Source organism: Anomalospiza imberbis, chromosome 13, assembly GCF_031753505.1.
Source record: "Anomalospiza imberbis isolate Cuckoo-Finch-1a 21T00152 chromosome 13, ASM3175350v1, whole genome shotgun sequence".
Classification (NCBI taxonomy): domain Eukaryota; kingdom Metazoa; phylum Chordata; class Aves; order Passeriformes; family Viduidae; genus Anomalospiza; species Anomalospiza imberbis.
Genome location: NC_089693.1, coordinates 14,961,834 through 14,980,694, shown reverse-complemented (window position 1 = coordinate 14,980,694; position 18,861 = coordinate 14,961,834). Strand labels below are relative to the sequence as shown.

The 18,861-nt window shown below is 40.1% G+C and overlaps 1 protein-coding gene across 18 annotated transcripts in view; it reads right to left on the bottom strand.

Moving 5' to 3' along the window:
* Positions 1-18,861, bottom strand: part of TJP1 (tight junction protein 1) — a 206,846-nt gene that overhangs the window by 69,400 nt on the left and 118,585 nt on the right. The window lies entirely within an intron of this gene.

Here is an 18,861-nt window from a genome sequence, read left to right as displayed (position 1 = left end):
CGGGGGCTGCGGGACGGGGCGGCTGCGGGCGCTCAGCGGGGCCCGTGGCTGCGCTCTCCGCGGCGCGCGGTCCCGCAGCGCTCACGGCGAATGAGTTCTCGGCCCCCTGGAGCCGGCCGCAGAACTGGGATGTCGATCAGCGCGGGCTCAAACCTGCTTTTGCGTTTGCCCATTGTTCGAAGGGGCGGGACATTAGTTTTCGAGTTCCTTTATTGTACATTTTGTTCTTGAGATAAAAGCAATAAAGACACAAAAAGAAAACAACTTGCGAGATTTGATTTGCTGTAAGGTGGTGACTGCATAGCCTTAGCATTTCCTATAGCACCATGAACTGCTGCCTGTGGCTTTGAAAAATAAACTTTTCCCAGTATTTTAGACAAAGCGGGTTTGGTGCCTTGTACAAAGTAAGTATTTACTTAAGCACTAAGAGAAATACTGCATTTTTTTTTTCCATTTAAAAGGAACGGGTTTTAAAGATGTTATTTTACTTTTGGGCGTTGGATGCCCAACCCATGCTCGATGAGGCTGTCTGAGAATGCAGCTGCAGTTCTGACTTTTGAGATAGCTCATGCCACAGAAAGCTGAGCACACTCCCAAATTCTGTAGGGCCAAGTCATGAGTTAATCAAAGGACTTCCAGAAGCATCACCCATTAAAGTGCTTCAAACCCCAGTGAAAAGATGGCACACTGTTTATTACCCATATCACTACGGTGCATAGTTTATGATGTTGATTAATTTACTCTTTAGAATTAGATAAGAGCCCAAGTGCCATGACTAATCAGGTACATACGGTCCCAGTGAAAGAAAAGTAGGTGAGAAAAATCACAAACCAAAATGGGAGTACTTTGCACTCACTTTGCAAACATTTCATGAGATATACATGGCAGTAAAAGCCAAGGTATCAAGGCCACGATTTTCTTGCAGTTGTACCATTTATGTGCCACCAGCTGCTTTTGCGCTCCATGCAATCTCCAGAAGTACTGAAATTCTTAAGAAGAGGCAATAATTCAACGATCCAAATCACTCTTCCACCAAGAAACGCCCTACCCAATGCCACTGTATAGTTTTACGTTTGTTCTCTTTTGAAAATAAACAAATTCATATTCCAGGAAATAGCTGAATCAATTCCCAAGGCAGCAGTGCGAAATCGGGGGAAGGGCCAACTCCTCGCCATGGCGCGGGGAGCGCGGCACCGCAGGGCAGGGAAAGCCCACCGGGACCTGTCTGCAGCACACATTGGGATGGCCTGACAGCTCCAGGGACCTCTGGCAGCACCGTCCCCGGCTTTCTGACACCTGACCGCTCCGGAGTGCCCGAAGACCCGGCTTGGCCCTCTCCTTTCCCCTGGAGCCCCGGCGCTGTGCCGGAGGGCCCGGCTCCAAGGGGGCTCTCCCGTGCTGCAGCTCCCGAGGCCTCCTGCCAGAGCCCCTCCGCTGACGCCGTCCGTGAAAACACTACAGCACATGTTTTATTTCTTAATTGCTAGATGTAACTAAGCCTCAGATTTTTTTTTTACCTCTATCTACACACGCAGAAGGCGGAATGTGACGGGTTTTATGCCCACATGCTTCACTGTCAGAGTACTCACCAGAGGAGGCAGGAAGGAAAAGGCTGAGATCACAACAGGAAGGAGGGGGAAGATTTCAAGGTGTGGAGACGCATGAAAAGAAACTCAGGGGAGGATGACCTGATAAACTATAGGGTAAAATAATCCCTCCCTTTCATCTTTTTCTCCTTGAATAGTTCTGGGGAGGGTGGACAAGACCTACAGGCTGCTTACAAAGAGTAAAGATGATCAACCAAGATGAGGCAAGGGAATGAAAGAGGACTGAAGGCATGCAAACAGAGGTGGAGGTGGATTCCCTGCAATGAGGGAGAGGGACCACGGGAAAGAAAAGCAGCTAGTAAAGTGTTGGGAGAAAGATGGGGAACAAATAAAAAGGTGAAAGAAAAATATTAAGCAAAGAAAGCAAAGATAGAGGCACCATTTTTGTATCATACATTGGATGAAAAAATGCTACCAATGCATACACTGAAATTAACGAGGGAGACCATTTAACAAGGAAAGACTTCTACTAGGGGTTCAAAACAGCTGGATATGCAAAACTCTTTTAGCCCACAGAGACTTCCCTTCCTTCCCTTCCTTCCCTTCCCTTCCTTCCCTTCCCTTCCTTCCCTTCCCTTCCTTCCTTCCTTCCTTCCTTCCTTCCTTCCTTCCTTCCTTCCTTCCTTCCTTCCTTCCTTCCTTCCTTCCTTCCTTCCTTCCTTCCTCCCTTCCTCCCTTCCTCCCTTCCTCCCTTCCTCCCTTCCTCCCTCCCTTCCTTCCCTTCCTTCCCTTCCTTCCCTTCCTTCCCTTCCTTCCCTTCCTTCCCTTCCTTCCCTTCCTTCCCTTCCTTCCCTTCCTTCCCTTCCTCCCTTCCTCCCTCCCTCACCTCCTTTCCTCCTTCCTTTCCTCCTTCCTTTTTTTATTTGTTGCTTCCCTCCCTCTACCATCTTCCTCCTCTTTCCATACAACAGTTATTTAAATCTTCATCTCTACTCTTGATACAAATTAGAGGAGCCAGAGACGTCATCTTATTCTATTAGCATTGGTAAAATGCATATATTTTTCAGTGGATACAAATTCTTTTTAATGACTGGTTTTGCTTGTTTTTATAAAAAGCAATAGCAGAACCATGTTGCTGTCCTTCAGGAGGATTTTTGCATGTCTTCATTAACAAATTGCTCACAAGCAAATCTACCATCAACAGTACTAAAAATGCCATATCAAATGTTGTTCAAGTCAACACAGAACTATTATCTTAAGTGCAAATGAATTTTATAGTCTTATTTAACCTTGAGTGGATTTCTACATTTTAAAATAAATATTACAAAATTCATGTCTGAAAGAGCAAGTTACATATTGTTAAGACTGTTAAGATTCCAGTGTATTCATGTGTTCCCTTTAAAAATCTTTTATGAAACAGCAGAAGTCTATATATTTATACACACTATTGATATATAGCAAGATAGATGTATGTGTTAGTGTTTAGGTATATATATATATATATATATATATATATATATATATATATATATATATATGCCTTATATATACAATTCATTTGGTCAGATACAGTTATATAGCAAGTCCCATCTGTTAGCTAAGGGATCAGAATTTTAAAGCATATTTCTGATTCTACCCATGTAAGTCCTGAAAACAGGACCATCTTTAACCCCTATCTTTAGACAGAAAATTGTCTTAGAAGTCAGTGGCTGAAGAAAAGCAAGTGCTTTGCTCATCCTTTAAATAACTGCTACCGGGAGATGTCTAAAAAAGTACTATTATATTTTCTTGGTAGGAAACCTAAAAATGAAACTATTATTTAATAAGTTCAAACCATAACCCCACACTGATTCAAAGGACGCAGAAGGACGGTCAGATTTGTGAACCCTTCTTTCTGAGGGCATGGGTATCTGTTACACTGCAAGAACAGGAAGTCTATTCTCTACTTTGTGTTGACTTAACTTTTTAAGAAATGTTTTGACCACTTAAAGATGGGGAAGAAGGAAACTGCAGAACCGCAGCCACTACAGAGACAATTTCCTGTGGGTTTTGTGGTGTGTGTGGCTCAGAAAGAGAACAATTCATATAAGATCTTTCAGAGATAGCAGGCAGTTTTGCTGCCCTGTGAGGTAGTCTTGGGATGCTTAGCTATAAATAGGCCAATATATTATCAATTATGTCATGCAGTTAATTGATATTGTATATTCTGTATTTGTAGTTGACACATGATTTCAGCATTTCAAGAACAAAAAAAAGGGGAAGAGAAAATCAGAGTTCACCATATAAACCACAAGAGAAGAAAGTATCTGTTTCTACCTCAAGAGGTAAAAAAGTGGTTTACAGAAAGCTGTGAGAAATCCACGTCCTTAAAATTACACAGAACTTCAGTGTCTTGATGAATCAAGTCCCTAAGGAAAAAATTAAAGTAGTGATGATGCCTAGTAATGATTCTTATCTTCCTCCCACTTCCACACAGTTAAAGCTTTGTTCCTATACCTACTGACTCTTTGAAGGGCTGTATATCACTGCAGTGCCTCTTCTGAAAACACTGCAGACAATTGCTCAATATACAGGCAATAGAGTCTTCCAGTAATTCACTGCCTCTCACATACTGGAACTCTTAGACAAAGACAAAATCCCAAAATCTGTACTTCACCTCTCATTAAGAGGTTAAAGCACATACCTCAGGTACACTCCAGAGGCTGGATCTGCTCAGAATGGGAATAAACCCAACTTGTTCATACAGGTGGCCTGTCTTAACTCCTGCTGTTTAAACTCATTGTTATTTCCTTTTTATCACCTTAAAAATAGTACTCAGTTTAACACAGTGCAAGGGCATTTTTTTCTGTTCAGCCTGAATATCACTTCAACTTGTAAGCAAATGGGAAATGTACAAATAGAAATAAAAGTAGGTTGCAGAGGCAATGCAACATTATTTTCAGCCTTAAAATACTAAAAGAATGTATCACTGTAGAGCTGAAATCTAGTCTGATTATCATTATCATTTTGGGATATCCTTATAAAAAGAAACTCATGTCCATGGTTTTGACCAGGTCTTGGAGAAACTTTGTCATCTGCATAATTGTGTAGTGACAAAATCTGAGACTACTGTTGAAGAAAATATTATCTGTGAGTTTTAGTTGTGCTTCATGGCAGCAGAGCTAATTTATTACAGAAATTCATTACAGAAATGTTATGTAACTATTCTACTTCCCATCTCAGATGTTTTATGAACGGGACTGTAAACTTCAATGCACTGCAGCTGATCAAGGCTGATTTTACAAAATGCTTCACTGTTAAGTAGCCACTAGATGTCAAAATGTCAGATATTCGGAACTGTTCTACTTTCTCCAGGTTTTTTTGATAGAGAGGGGACTGTTAACATAATCAAAGACAGCTGTGAGATTTCAGCAGGCACAAATTCAGTGCTGATGTGATTCCAGCCCCCAAAACAGTCACGCTGCAGACAGCACCACACATGCTCCACTGATCTAGAATCCTTATTTATGATATTTAGCTTTTAGAAAGCATGACTAGTAGTTCATCCTAAAAAGTCCTTGCCCTGACAACAAACAACATGCACCAAAGATTAACTGCACAGGCAACTTTAGAAAGTAAAAGTGAAGACTGAAGGCACACGGGCTTCGTTACTTACAGACGCAGACTGATTTGTAAAGGCAGTCCAGGGCCAGCTTAACAAAATTGATTCATTTAATTACCTTTCTGGCAAACAGCTCTGTATTCAAACCCAGAAATTTTCCAGGAACCCTTGCACAAGATACAAGTGACAAAACTGTTCTCTGAAACCCAAATAGAATCACCGCTATAAGGAGGACGGAAGATGGGGAGGACAGAAGGTGGCAGAGGTGTGGTTTTCTAAGCCAGATAGTTTTGAAAGGTGAGATCACTTCTACAGTTTCTTGAGCACAATTATCAGGCTTGCAGTGAGTACTACAGGAAACTGTCATGACTCATTTTTGTTAATGAGAAGGGCATACATACAGAAAATGAAAATATGTACTGAAAATTGTTACATTCAACACAAAAATATATGCAGAAAATTGTTACACTGGTAAAAGTGTTTATAGATAATGATGCAAAAGTGTGAGCTCAGCTGCTTCTTAATTCTTCATACCAAAAAGACTTTATTGCATAATTGTAAAAAATGTAGAAACTTAGATTACTGAACTTTATAACCTATGATATATTTTTATTGCCACTCAGCTTTTGTCTTTTAGAATCTCAAATTTATTTTTATCCTCTTGCCTTTCTTATCACAACTGGTACAAGACTCCATCTATTCTCTTAAAATTCACATGCACAAATCCATCAAGGCTTCTAACAATATGTTTAAAAGTAGGAACACTATATTACACCCAGTCAATTCCAGTGTAATCTTTACCTTTGTTGGTAGCTCTGTCCCAGTAGCAGCTGCTTTACAAGAGCAAATTCAGTAAGGTTTAGAGGAGGGAAGTAAGATGAGTAAGCTACTGATGGTAAGGCCCATAAAGGTTATGAACCCCTTCCATCTTGGTATTTGCTTTTGTTTCTACCTCCAAATATTAAAAACAGTTAAAAAAAAAAAAAAGCACTTAAAAAAGATTGCTGTTTGTGTCACTGGAAGAAACTCAAGTTACCTTGTTTGTACCCTCTGAAGGTTTCTTAACTATATATAATTGGATTATTGTATTACACAGGGGTGTCACCACTGGTCTGAGATGGTTTTTTGGGGCTCCCTTTCAAAGTCATTATAATTCTAAAATATATAAGCCTGAGACGTGAGTGCATAAAATATTATTTTGATTTAAAACACTACAGCAAAACATAGTTTTATGAGTTTTAACTCTGTATTTCAATAATTCAGACTACACCCTCCACCGATCTTATTTAAGACATGTTCATTGAGCACCACATACTTTCCATTTAGAAGTTAAGAGTGCTTTTCAGCTACTTTTAGTCTGTAGCAAGTAGATATCTGGTTATCTGTGATATTTTATATATATATATATCTATATAAAATCTGTGATATTGTATTTTAGCTGTGTCAATAGAAATCAATAGAAAAATTTAGCTCCCAGGGACAACATGTTTTGCAGCATGCTCTATTTCATCTTTAACTGTTACAGTTTGGTTAATATTAGTAAGTTTAATTATATAAATAAATGTCGTTACAAGTTTTTAAAATAAGTTAAAAAGTTTTCAGTGTGTGTAACAGTTTCAACATGGCAATTTACAGGAGAGGCTACTAGAACAGAAAGTGCTTAGTGTGGAAGGATATTGCATTATTTCCTGACCTGCTGTTGTCAGGAAAGGAAAGCACGTCACGGGCTGGCTTTTAGGCTTTGGTGTGTCACAGCCCATGAAATCAGTGGGCAGCGTGAACGTGATGAAAGCTCCACATTCTGCTCGTGTGATTTGGCCACTCGTTCCTGCTCTGGCACCCCGTCACCCCCTCCATAGCTGTATTGCTAACTCTGTATGGGGATATCTGAAGTGATGCTGGCTTAAAAAGTATCCTTGGGGCACAGAGGCAGGAATAAGTAGTCAAAGATGGGGACTTTTTAAGCTGAATTTACTGGCAAAGGTAGCATGACCATGTATCTACACTCACACAGCATTTACCTACACTACAAGCACAGAGGGGACCTCGCCTGCAGATTTCTGAACCTGTGGGCAAAAGGCATCCTCTGCCTTACAGAGGGAGGGCACCTGTACCTGAGACAGGAGGGCTTGCTGCACTCCTGGACAGCTGCGTGACATTTTCCCAGTACTCCTGTATGGTATGCCATCATGCATGTGCAAGAAATTCTTAGATGCTCATGTTTTTAGTTTGGAGATTCATACAGTATTGGCTATATAAAGGCACAGTGAAACCAGTTGTCACTAAATCATTCAGAACCTTCAAAAAGCATGCAGACATTTTACACTTGGTCCCATTAACTGCAACCTGTAATGCATTTTCAGTAAGAGATTTTTCAGAAAAGAAAACAGATATGATTTTAATTCAAAATTTACAAAATCAAGCTTTGACCACAGAGTAATACTGGATATGGTTAACACAGTAAACAAGAAGTTCAAAAATATGTAAAGTATTAAAGGAGATCTTTTTATGAGTCATCACACTGCCTATACTGATATAGAGTCCAAACTTCACTCATTTCTCTCAGTGGATTAGATTCAGTTCAGCTCTCTAGGCACTTATACTGCAAACAGATCTCTAAACTGATTTACATTTGCCAAAACAGAAATTCTTCAGAGAAACTCACAGTTGGCATCTGTCTCCAGGACTGTCAGGGCTCAGCTCTGTTCTGATAAAACTGGTTGTACATTACCCAGGAAGCATTAGTATTTGGTAAGATAAATATATGTTACTACAGGTGTATCTTTACTCAAATTCCAACTTTAAATCTAAGAAATACACAGTCAGAAAATCTCCTGACTGCCTCAGTACCAGAGAAACCATCCCTTTAGTATAGGACCACACATTCCACAGCCTATATTATAGTGAAGCCCAGAGGCTCTAACCAGAACAACGCTTTAATCTAGCTAAACCTATACAGTCAGTACAGAAGGATTCAAAGCAAAAATATTTACAGTGCAAAGCTCAAAGCTAACAGGGCAAATGCTATATTTACCACAGTTGGATGGCTGCTTCTCATTCAAGTGTTTAGGCCTCACAGAATCCACATTATATCAATATCATTAGCTAAATCTTTTCTTTACACATCTGTCAGTTCAACTCTATGTGCCAGCTGAAAAACTGTAACTGTCACATCCCTTTTAAAATGTGTGAGATTATAATACTTGTGAAAAGTGCTAAAGCAACAGCCTAGGGACTGAAATTCTTCTTGTTCTCCAAGCAGGTAAAGCAAGGACAAGCATCAAAGCAGGTTTCCCAGTGAAGCCCAGTCAGTGTGGCTGTTTGCAGTCCCTCGATCCCTCTGTGTGAAAGCTTGTCGAGTATTTCCTATGTTATGCTTTAGTCTAATCAAAGATACAGCTTCTCACCATAAAACTTGCTCCCTAGCTAAAAAATATTTCTGAAAGCCTTTTCAAAGCTGGAGAAACCAATTTTTGCCAAGTGTGCAAACTTCCATGAGTCACATAATACTCTGACTTCTGTTGTAAGACTAGTAAATATGATAATTGACGAGATGCTGAAGTGATTTATACAGTTTCTTATGATAAATGTAAGAAGTGTTTTAAAGAAGGTCTTCCACAGAAACTTTATTCATTTTCCCATATTTTTCAAGAGCTGCTCATTAGAAGCAGCAGCCTTCAAAACAGACTTGGGTTTTTTTCTCCCTATGACCCAATTATAAATACAGAGTTTGAAATCAACCCTATGACTCTTTCCTGGCTATGTGTCATACTGACATTTAACATGAAATACATGCACTGCTGCTTTTTAGACATGCACTGCTGGACAAGTAGATTGCATACTACTTCTAAATATTTCTCTCAGGGTACTCATATGCTATTTCACAAATGGGCATCTCTTTGGTTTCTGAATAATATATGTCAAGACCAGGAAAAAAGAAAGAAAGAACAAGCCTAGCCTCTAGGTCACCCCAGAAAGCATCCAAAACTACTTTACTAGAAGAAACACCTTCTTTGTACACTTGTCTTACAGTATGGACTCATTTTTTTCCAGCCTACTCTTTTTTCTTTCTCTAACTGTATCACTGCCTGGGCTGCTCTAATAGGCCTTAATAGCCCTGACAAATTGATTATGAAGATAATTAATTATTTCTCTTTAAAAGCTCTGTAATCTGGAAGCGGTAGCAGGGGTTGACAGAGATTTACATGGAAGAGGAAAGAAGGTGGAGACATCTTTCCCCCATGAACACTATAGTATTGCCATAACTCACATGAAACCTCCTCTCTCTGTTCCCCAGCCAGAGCTGCATCATGAGCAGTTAACACAGTCATTATTCTTGGCACAGAAATAAATTAGAGAGGTAACCACTGAATGCTTAGATCATTTGGGAAAATCAGTGAAACTATCTCTACCTACATAAGCGTATTCGAGAAGGATTACAAATCATGTACAATGTTTATTATATCTGCAAATGCTCAAGATATTACAGTAGCTGTTGCCCTCACTATATTAAAACCAACAGATAAAATGTGAGCTTTGCAAAACCTTTGCTCATATACATGCAGGGTCAGCTTTACCCATGCTTGGTCACGAAAGGCCCAGAGACAAGGGTGTGAGCAGTGATGCTTCCCTGCAGCAGCACAAGCCCCATCTTGTACAACCTGTACAACCTGAGAGCCAGGAGAGCAATGAGGTGAATGAGCCTTCAGAACATGTCAATGTCTTGGTACTTTATACTACTACAACACAAGTAATGAGATCTTATCAAAACATGATTTAATGTCATGACTCGAGCTGGATGGTGAGCACAGGAACATTGCTATTTGAATTTAAATTAAATTTTCATTAGGTATCATATTACATTTTAAAATTAGTATTTTGTTTCAAAGCGAACAGAGTCGATTGTGTAACTGAAGGCTAGCTACATCAGAGCCTTTTCCATGCCACTGCAAAACTAATTCCACTGGTCTCAAGGATGAGTTGAGGTCTCTCAAATGTATCTTATATATGCAGATAAACTTCGTGTTGTTTTTAAATTAAAATTATTCTTTTCCATCTTCCTGCCTGCACTGAAAAGGCAAACATAGTCCTTACATGACCCTCCTCCAACTCTCCTTCCAAAAGGAGAGTCATGTGTCAGCAGTGAGGATGGCCAGTGCCCCACCGATGCACTATTGTGGCAGTCAGGGACAGAGAAAGGAAGAGTCTTGGTGAGCAGTACATCTGGGGACATCCTGCTCTACCGGGACTCTATTATTCTCCGGACAGGATGAAAAATAGCACTCTAAAGCACCAGCATGTTCCCTGTTTTTAAAAAGATGGCTCGTGTATTTGAAACTGAAATTAATTCAGCCGAGGTATGCAGTCCTTTATTAAAAGGCTCTCTGAGCGTTAGGAAACAGACACTGGAAGAAGTCCCGCGTCTGAAGTTGTTTGGCAGTGATTTCTTGCTCATTCAGAGCGTGCACTCCCTGTGGGCTGCACCCCTCGGACAAACAGGCCCTCTCACTGTCCGCGGAGGCACCTGCAGACACTTCTGGGGTTCCCCAGTCTGCGCTGGCTGAGGAAAAGGCATCTTTCACCCTCTGCCCAAGGACTGCAGCCATGGCTGCCGAAGGAGCTGCCGAAGGAGCTGCCGAAGGAGCTGCCGGAGGCCGCGGTGAGTCAGGGCAGCCTGCGGAGGCACCGGGGCAGCGCCGCCGCCCTGCCCCGCTCCGCCGCGCTCCTGCCGAGGAGACCTGCCCAGAGCCCAGAGCAGCCTCACTCCCTGCATCGCCAGTGTTGTTAGAAATGACCCTGTTGCTGCAGCGTATTGCAAATGAAACAAATGCACCCTTACGTAACATCATTACAATTCCATTGCAGTGTTTGCCTCTGAGAGACAGCAGCACCGCAGCTACCAAGGTTCTGCCGCATCAAGGGGCAGAAGGCACCACACAGCTGGACGCTGCTTTGTATCCTGCACAAAACAGAGACAGAACGGGGTACTTGGACTGACGATGTCCCCTTGCTCCATCAAAAAGTTATGCTTTTATAAATCTTAAATGACTTGCAGCATGAAAACAAATTGCTAGGCCACCAGCTGAGATCTCAACTCATTTTGAGTCTCTAATTATGCTTGAACAGCTCTTGAAAACACTGAAATCTGTTTCTGACTGCATAGCAAAGCATGGAATGGGCAAGACAAATATTGTAGTAACCTTCATAAGCAACCTGATAGTTATTGTGGAATCTGTCCTCTCCCCTTTTTCTTCTCTGGGAAAGTTGCTGTTGATTATGAAAACACCTTCAATAATAAGATGTTCCAGAAACTGATCCTTTTATTTATCTATTTTTAACATTTATTTCAACATTTTAAGCAAATATTTAATTTTCTGATGCTATCTTTCCATTTCCATTCTCTGCTGTATGGAAGAAGTACTTAACAGACATACTTTGATGTCAGTACAGATTCACAGCCAGATAATTTTCTTCTGAACAAACTTGTTTCTGTAAATATAAATGCAATGCAAACATAACTGGCACAGTCCAGTCTGAGGTAACAGCTGTTATTAAATCATACCTGCTTCTATTGTCAGGGAGTTTAATAACCTCCGCTGTGTAACGAAAGGGCAAACATCTGTGACTACACCCATATTTTAGCAGCAGGATACAGATGTTAAATTCTGGACTGTACTAGCCTCACATTCCTCCAGCTTTGTAAATGGCTTCAAAGCCAGTGCTTTTCATTTTTATTATTTTAGTTTTTTGTGTTTCTTTATATGGGGATCATTTACTAGGCTCTTAAACTTTGCTATGTCACATACCTGAGGAAAAACCAGTGCAAAATACAAAACATGAAGCATACTATTTTCCAGCACTCCTTCTTCAAGCATTTTCTGGACCTTTTCAAGAAAAAAATATTCAATGTTCCCAGAGAATTCTCTTGTATGACCTTGTTACTGTCACCTCTCCCTTGCAGAGAAGGATCACTGAGGTACAAATAGCACAAAACCTGTGTTTTTCCACCCAGCTGCCACCTGCATGCTCAGGGGTCTTGGGTTAACCACTTCTCTGAATATCAGTAAAACATCAATTGGAGCTATATGGCCAAATAAATACAACAAAGAGGTTTTAGTGGGCTTTAAAAATTAACTGGTGGTACATAAATGCACAATATAGCTGTAAACATGTAACTGAAAAATACAAAATTAGGACAAACATTGGTAGCTATCCTTAAAAACTCATGCAACTTGCCCAATCATTAATATTTTTATTGCAGTTTGTCTTTCCTGACTGAGTGCCTTGAATGGCTTGTTACCTCAGCAAGGTACCTTATTGCAGCTCATTAAGTACTGGCAAAATATGGGTATTTTTTGAAACCTACATTACTTTGCAAAAGACAAACTGATTTTTAATTCCTTCATTATTACCCCCCCTATTCCTCCTTCAGCATTTCAGTTGTGTAATCTCTGCCCTGGGAGGTTTTCAGGAGCAGACTGGTTACAGTCCTGAGCAACCTGGCCTGGCCTCAGAGCTGTCCCTGCTTTGAGAAAATGTTGGAGCCCTTGTTCGGTCCCTTCTAACCTGAATTATTCCATGATCCTTTCTGGCAGCTGCTTTCTGTCTTCTCTCTGCTGTTTTTCAGGATTTCGTTTACAGAGTTGGGACTTTTATAAAGAGATTGTTCTTGATAGAAAACTCAGGTGCCCAATCTTTCCTGTTGTTATGAAAGATTCCATATATTGCAGGAAAATCAGTACTTCTAGCAGATTTGAATATTATTCAGTTTTTATTAAAATGTTGGTTTTGTAGAATCTCCTGGAACTTTCACAAAATTGAAGGAAAAAAGCCCACCCAAGTTATTTATACTTATTTATACTTCCTACTTTTCTGTTCTTCTATGTAATCCTTGCTACTTTTTAACTGCTATTTGCATGTTTCAAATTTTAGGTATTGCTCTGTTGTGCCTGATCCATTGCCTTCTTGGCTTTCCAGAACCTGGTTTGTAGGAACTTGCAGTAAACATTTTAAGTGATTAAAGCTCTGCAAAGGATGGTGAGTTACATGTGAAAATCTCTCTTCTGAATTAGCTTTTTCCTAGTGAAAATTAGAATTTCTCAAGGTTTACACCTCAGTATTAACTTGTGTTTACAACAGAATACTAATTTTGTGTTCTGCACATTCTCAGTGTCCCTAAATAGCTTCCTGAAGTATTTTCCAACTCGATTACAGATCAGTTTTTCAAGCTTCTTAAGTAATAGCAGTGAGTTTCATTATACCTTTTTCCCCTCTCTCTACTGACAGGAGGCATTACTGCCATTTGGCAAACACCGTGCTTTTACTTTTTTTTCCTATTCCTTTCTTGAAGGGATTTTGTAAGAGTTGTAAAAAGCAGGTCAGCTCTGCAAGCACCTATATACAAGTTCCTGCTCTCTTTAAAAGGTAATGGGAAAAGAAAATAATTTACATTCAAAACTTATTAAAAAGATTGCTGAAGCCAGGAACCAGAAGAAAGAAGCTGGAAAATGATCAGCTGAGATCCAGTTGTTTTCATTTCTACCTTATCTATACTTAGATTTTTCAGCAAATTTCAGCAGATTTTTCAGTTGTTGCTATTTTATCTCCTGTAAGCACCATTCAATATGCAAACATAATCACTTTCAGTATTTTTCTTTTATGGATTTAATATCTGTAATGCTAGACTAAAATATCTTTTTTTCCCCGTGCCTTGCAAATACAAGCTGGTATAAATGGCTCCAGTGAGTAATTTTCCCTAAGGGCCACTACATAAGTCTGGCATATTCTCTGACTATCCACATTACTGAAGGTTGCTTACAGCTCTGAGCAAAACAGTGCCATCCTCATGATCAGGCATCCAAGGAGACAACTCTTCTGATAAGTTACAGAAAAAAGGACTCTCTGTTTGCTCAAACATTTGCACACTTCAGCTTCCTGCCAAAGCCTGTTCACACTTCAGGCTCCTGGTGGATTCTGGATATGCAAGCCCAGCAATCTACCCATGATCAGTGAGTCACCATAGCACAATTATCCTATGATTAAACCACTTTTGCTTCCTTTTGCTGTGGCCAATCCACACTGGAGCCTTTCCAGCTAAGTCCACATCCTCTTGCTCAGAGATCTGTTGATCTCTTCAGTACACCACATTTGAGATTGTAGCACCAAGGATTGCTGGATTGAGCACCACTGACAGGAAAAAAAGTACAATGCCAAAACCAATAATTTCTATGATTATCTGTTCATCCTCTTAGCCAGTTCATCCAGGACAATTAGCACCATTTCCCAGTTGTGGCAAGCCATGTGGAAGAAGCACTGTTAAGACTTTTTGGTGCCATGATAATGACTACAAAGGAGCCACTGCAAAAATGAGTGGGGAATACGGGAGAATGAGCTGAAAAGGTGATGTTAAAATGAGGAGCTGGAAGGTGGGTAACAGTTGTTCGGGGGGACTGGAATGTGCTCTGGTCTACTTTTACCTGTGTAAACTTAATCTACAAATCAAACTGAATCCAATGCAGTAATAAAAGTGACAGATAACTCCCAACAAAATTGGAGCATGAGATGGGTTTTCTGGAAAAAGCCTCAAACAACTGGAATAATGTCATAAGCAGTCTCTAAACCTGCAGCAGTGTGAAATGGTGGGCAGCAGAGCATGGATATGCACAGCAGCACTGCAGCTCTACCTTGAAACCCCAGTGATGGAAATAGCTGCAACTGTTTTTGGTTCCTTGTTTGAGATCTGTGGCTCTTTGTTACATCCCTCAAGGTTTTTGTGCCTTAAAGATAAATCTTGTCGGCCAGAGACAGTACCCCTCTGGTGTTTTATGGAATATTTCTGCTCTCTTTTGTGATGTACTGAGAGGTATTTTCTCTGGGTTTTGAAAGCTGGTAGCTACTACAACCTAGGCTGTACAAGATGCCTATTTTCAAAGACTGTATTTCAATTTTTTAGATGTTTGCAAAATGATGATGTCTTTAAAAGAACAACCTCATCATGCAGAGGACTGAAGGAAAACTCTAATTTAACTAAAGAGCCCCAAAGCTGCCTCAGTTCAGACTTGTTCCCAAGAGAACATTGCTGGGAGCCAACTACTGCTGCTTCCTTCTTTGCTTTCTGTTGCTGGCAAGACTGAATCTATTTTTTACTGACATGCCACTTATAATATGCTGTGAAATGCAGACAAAATGCAAAGAGAAATTGCAGGCTGTCTTGATAAATGTTTGACATCAGTTTCCAAATCCTAGAAATAATTTTGTGATGCTCTGAACTCAGGAAAGGCAGCAATGGCATTAGAGCAGTTCAGCATTTTGGGGTGTAATTGCACAGAAATGTCAGCTGTGAGATGAACAGCTCCCCATGTGAGAGAGCAAATTCTAGCATCTTTACACTCAGACAACTGTACAGAGTGGCTCTTGATCAGTAACATGCCTGGGCTTCTGACTTTCTCAGTAACTGCCCAAGTCACTTAATTTGTTGTTTGATCAGCTATGAAGTAAAAATAAAATCTGTAAGTACCGTTGTAAATCTGTTCAAGATCTTGTGATGGATATATTATATTAATGCTATTTATTATGGTAAACATTTCTCTGCTACATTCACAATTTTCTTATCTAGGTCCAAACAGAATTGAAAACATCTTGTTAATATTTCATTGACACCCTTTACTTTGCAACTTGGCTTTTAAACATGGGTGTCCTCCCCTGCTCAATCGACTTTCAGCCTTGCTCTCTCCAACCTTTTTCCTGCTTCCCTGACAGGAGTTGCTCTGTCATTTGTGCTGCTTCAGCAGTCTCAAACTCCTGACTGCCTTTAACCTACTGAATCACTTCCTGACTGTGGGTGATGCCTGTAAACTGCTCCTCACCTGAATCTGAAGACGAGCATTTCAATCAATTTCTCCACTCTAGGAAACTCACAGGCTGGAATGAATTTTGCAAGACAGTAGTTTTTGCTGCATTTTAAATCCAGCTTTTCTTTTGCCATCTCTGCCATCTTCCTTTGCCTTGCTAGGTAAACTGCCTGCACTTACTTTGATAGAGTTTATAATTCTTTCCTTCTGTTTCTTTATGTAAATAGTTTTGAGCAACAACAAAAAATAAAGTTATCTAAGGATGCAGGTACATTTACAAAATGTCACAAAAACATATTTTTGGCAAAAATCCCAGAGCAAAACAAAGATATTCTGGGAAGGCCTCCATTTAAAAATAAATTCTATTCTAAACCAGGGATCCCTGTGCTTTGTCAGAGGAATGAGTTCTGTCATTCCTTACCCACAGCTGTGAGAACCTTACACACAGTAAGGTCCTCACTGAGACGAGTTCAGAGCCACAGAGTTCCAACCCTGCCCCATATCTACACATCTTCCTCACACTGCCCTGAGTGAAGCCTCCCAGCTGCTGAGTGCTGCCTCTTCCCAGCTCCCAGCAGCACAGCAACCACAGAAATTGTCTGCAAGGGGAAATTATAAGGGTACTATCCACCTCATTTTCAGTTGTCTCTTAAAGGACTTAACAGCTGGGAATACAGGGAAGAAGCAGCAGCTGGTTATTTCTGCAATGTAACAATGAGGAGAGCATTACAGTAGCTCTGTGGAAGAACTTGTGGAGTTTGTTCACTGAGTTCAGTAGAATCAAACAATTTTAAAGATTGTTCCATTCCAGTCCCCTGCTCACCAAGTGACCCAGCAAAATTAAAATTGAGTTTTCACCTGTCCGTATTTTTTTGGGCAGATACAGCACTTAATTCCTTCTGGAAGGTGCAGCCCAGAGAAGGCAAGTCCTGTCTGTGTTGCCTGTGTAAATTAGCAGAATGCTACAAGCACACTTCCCCATCCTCAGTGGATGTCCTATGATGTCCTGGAGTGGGGAGAAAACAGACCTCCTAGCATCAAGCATATGAGGGGAATTCTCTCCTGGATTCTCACAAGTCCTCTGAATTTCTGCATGGCACTGCAGCACAAGGGAGGAAACCAGATTCCCAGTTGAGCTAAGGGAAAATAGAACCCTCACTCAATAACACAATGTATTTCACTGACTGACTGACTGTCAGGAGTAAAAAAGGTTATAAAAATTACACTCATAGCCTGAAAAATAAAACTTTATGTAAGCTAAACCTGAAGAGAGGCTAAAGCTCGAGGAAAGTGCTGAAGGACCAGGCTGGCAATGGGACACTTGCTGTGAATGCCAGGCTTCCACATCCTTCTGCATGTCTGCTGCTTGTGACATTGCTGGGGCCTTAGGAAAAAAGACAGCTGCAGCCCAGCCCATTGCAAAGTCTGCTTTATTTCTGAGTCCTTGTTATTTTCTTTAGAATAAAGACTAATATTTTGCATGTTTCTATATCTGAAACAGATCATATAAAATAATGATCTGGTACTGTACAGTTACCTTCAGACATGCACAGAAGACACTCCTAAAATCTATTGCAACACCAGCCTCAATCATCTTAAAGCCAAACCTGCAGTTCTTCAGCTGGATTGCAGTGCCATGTGGGATGAATAGATGCTGTATATGGTATTACAGTGTTTCCTGATCTCACCCTGCAGATGGTCATGGCATTTTCCAGATGACTCCTACTGTAATACCAGAGCCACATAAGACATTTATAAGTAACTGATATGTCCCAGCACCTTATAGTGCACTGTGCAGGATTCACAGCTGAACAGACAATGCAAAAGGAAAATTAGCATGTCGTCATGTTTTCATTTTATAGAGAGCACATATACATCCAGGAAAATAGAAAAGAAGAATAAATACTGATATATATGTTCTATAGCACATGAAAATATCAGAACTTCCATGAAATATAATAATCTTAAACACAAAAGAACATGCCCAGAGAAAATAAAATATTATTTTGTGTTGTGGTCAAAGCCTCTGAAAATACTGTTATCATTGATCTGAATTCACCTGTATAATTGGCAATTACTTAGTTAGTGGAGAAAGAGGTGTCTAATTTCTCAGAATGACCCTTCAGTCTTTGTTTTCCATTCTGTTTCTTGTTTCATTGGGGTAAACAGAGACATACTTTATTTTGCCGTTTCTTAGGATAAGATGTAATATAACAGCTTCTAAAAAGTTAGTAACAGGAGACATGAGTTGAAAATTACCAAGGAATACAAAATAAATTGTATGGCTTTTGTTGGCGAGAAAATTTGGGGTGAAGAACAAGATCCCACCAGCTTTTAACCTTGAAGCATTCAATGAGTTATGCAGAACTCTCACAAAAAATCCCAAAACAAAACAAAACAAAAACAAAAACAAAAACAAAAAACCAAAACCAAAAACAAAACAAAACAAAAAAAAAACAACCAAACAACCACATTCCCAAACCACAGCATCCACTAATCAAACATTTAGGTCACATGAATACCTATTTTCCTTAAATATTTTCTGTTTGCTTCTAAACATATTTCATTCAATGCAAAGCTTCCTAATGATTTTTTTCCTTTAGACTTCTAACAAGGCAAATCAGGTGCCAATATTTCAGGTCTCAGGATGCTGGGCATACAAAGAGACAACTGCAGTACCCCTCACTCCTTCCAGCTACAGCTGAGTGTGGGCCCAGGTCAATCTCAGTAGCAGCAATTTTGTACTTCCATCTCTGAAAAAAATTACTGAAACATTTTTCTGAGCCATCATAAGAAACCTGCTGCAGGTGCAGGGTGGAAAGACAGAACAATTACAACACAGGAACTGGCTGTGAGTGTCTGA